Consider the following 2,934-nt stretch of genomic DNA (forward strand, 5'->3'; position numbering starts at 1 on the left):
TACAATAAGTAGTTAACTGACTTTTGCATGAATAAATTCACACGATAGGCTGCATAGTAAAAACAAACAAACAAACAAAACTCCCTGAGCGTTTAATAGTGTATTAGTGAATGATTATTTACACCGATGGTGTCTGCGCGCTCACCAATTCAAGCAAACTTAATAATGAGAAGCCTGAGGAGAAAATAAGACTCCGGCTCAGTTAGAATAATGATTAATTCCCAAATGCAATTAGCACCTCGGAAGGTCTCGACAGGGATGCTCGCCGGGCGCGCGGCAATGACGTCATGCAACTGTTTCTGTCCCGACTACGCTGCATTGATGGCGTTGGGGGGGTAGGGTACAGACTGTCTCTCTTTTAAAATTTACACAACTTGTTTTGTGGAGGTCAGAACATAACTTGTGAGAGTCAGCGCTCTCCCCCTACCTCGCGGGCTCTGAGGGTCCAACTCAGGTTCTCAAGCTTGGCTGCAGGGGCTTTACCCACTGAGCCATCTGACCAGCCCTTCTCGCTGTTTTTGTTGTTGTTATTGTTTATGTGTGTGGGTACATCGCCTGCATGTATGTCTGTGCACCACATGTGTGCCTGGTGCCTGAGGAGGGCAATGGATCCCCTAGAATTGTAGTAACAGTTACAAGCTGCCATGTAGGTGCTGGGAACAACCTGGGTTCTCATGAAGAGCAGCAAGTGCTCTTAGCTGCTTAGCCATCTCTCCAACCCCGTCTCTAGTCTTCTTCTTCTTTTTTAAAGATGACTTTTTAATTTTTTAGATGTATTTCTTTTATTTTATATGCATGAGTATTTTACTGCAACGCATATCTGTGTATCATGTGTACCCTGGAACTAGTGTTATGGGGCGGTAAGAGCCATCATGTGGGTGCAAGGAATCAAACCAGGACCTTCTGCAAGAACAAATGCACTTAACCACTGAGCCATCTCTCCAACATGCCTGCCTCCACCATATATATATATATATATATATATATGTTTTTTTGAGACAGGGTTTCTCTGTGTAGCCCTGGAACTCACTCTGTAGACCAGGCTGACCTTGAACTCACAGAGATTCACCTGCCTCTGCCTCCCAAGTGCTGGGATTAAAGGCGTGTGCCACCACCACCGGTCCCATCTCTATTCTTTTTTTTTTTTTTAAAGATTATTTATTTATTATGTATACAACATGTATGACTGCAGGCCGGAAGAGGGAGCCAGATCTCATTACAGATGGTTGTGAGCCACCATGTGGTTGCTGGGAATTGAACTCGGGACCTCTGGAAGAGCAGTCAGTGCTCTTCACCCCTGAGCCATCTCTCCAGCCCCCCCATCTCTATTCTTAAAGAACAATCTTAGGAGCGCCTTTGGAGCTAGGTTCTATACAATGGTTTCTACTAGAGTCTTAGGGTTTCAGTTGCTGTGAAGAGACACCATGACTACAGCAACTCTTAGAAGAAAAACATTTAATTGAGGTGGCTTAAAGTTCAAAGGTTCACTCAGTTATCATTGTACCATGCTGGCAAATGTGATTCTGGTATGTAGGCTGGTCTGGTCTTGAACTCACAGAAAGCCACCTGCTTCTTCCTCTAGGTTCTGGGATTAAAGGCTTATGTCACCTTGCCCTGCTGAGATTAAAGAACAACAAAACCCATGTTGTCAGACTCTCAAAGCCACAAATTCTGATTTAAAACTTCATTGATTTGAATGGAGCCCTAACCATTTGGAAGGGTGTGTGTGTGTGTGTGTGTGTGTGTGTGTGTGTGTGTGTGTGTGTGTGTGTTGCTCTATTTAAAACTTTCTCAGGTTGTTAAATGTGATGGCACAGATATTCCAGTGCTCAGAAAGCTGAACTGAAGCAGGAGAATGACAAGTGTGAGGCTAGACTGTGCTAAGCAGTGAGTTTGAGACCAGCTGGGATATACATACTGAAACTGTCTTTGAAAAAAAAAAAGATGGGGGTGTCAGAAGGAGGGGGAGAGGAGGAAGAAGGAAGGGTAATGGAACAAAACCAGCATGCTTACCCAGAGGCAGTGGTGCACACCTTTAAACCAGCTAAAACTAGAAATGAATATCTACTTTTTTTGAATTAAAAAATACAGAACGCCTTACGAATTTGCATGTCATCTTTGTGCAGGGGCCATGCCCATCTTCTCTGTATCATTCCAACTTTAGTATATGTGCTGCTGAAGCGAGCCTGTGAATACCTACTCTTAAGAGACAGGCTCTCCCTCTTTAGTACTGGAATTGCAGTCGTGCACCACCACCCAGTTAATCTCTATTTATTTATTTGTTTAAATATTTATTTAGGGACAGGGTCTCACTTTGTTGCTCTGGTTGGCCTAGAAATCACTTTGTTGATCAGGCTAGCCTTGAACTCATATAGATCTGCCTGCCTCTGCCTCCCAAGTTCTGGGATTAAATTTGTATGATACCAAACCTATCATCTATTTCTGGTTTTTTGTTTTTGTTTGTTTGTTTGTTTGTTTTGGTTTTTGGTTTTTTTTCGAGAAAGGGTTTTTCTGTGTAGTTTTGGTGCCTGTCCTAGCTCTCGCTCTGTAGACCAGGCTGACCTCGAACTCACAGAAATTCGCCTGGCTCTGCTTCCCAAGTGCTGGGACTAACAGCGTGTGCCACCATCGCCCGAATTATCTATTTCTGTTTTCAATGAGGTTCCCAACCGGTTAACTTCGAATAAAGATGTTCTGGTATATTCCCGTCTCCCTCTTCCTTTACATTTATAACCTATGTACCCTTTATAGCCTATACAACTGATGAATTTGGAATTCATCAAGTTTTTACCTAAAATCCAAGATCAAGCAACAATGGGATTTTTTTTTCCTCATGTGAAAACATTACCTACCTTTTGATCAGTGGTATGCACATCCGTAGAAGACAGATTCTCTTGATTTAGCTATATCAGTGCAGGAGTTGTGAGAATTGTC

The 2,934-nt window shown here is 42.9% G+C and overlaps 1 non-coding gene across 1 annotated transcript; it reads right to left on the reverse strand.

Moving 5' to 3' along the window:
• Nucleotides 1-2,081: 2,081 nt before the first annotated feature.
• Nucleotides 2,082-2,184, reverse strand: LOC131895398 (U6 spliceosomal RNA). The gene has a single exon (XR_009375160.1). It is a non-coding gene; the product is annotated as a U6 spliceosomal RNA (small nuclear RNA).
• Nucleotides 2,185-2,934: the final 750 nt, after the last annotated feature.

This window comes from Peromyscus eremicus, chromosome 18 (genome assembly GCF_949786415.1).
Source record: "Peromyscus eremicus chromosome 18, PerEre_H2_v1, whole genome shotgun sequence".
NCBI classification, from domain to species: Eukaryota; Metazoa; Chordata; class Mammalia; order Rodentia; family Cricetidae; genus Peromyscus; species Peromyscus eremicus.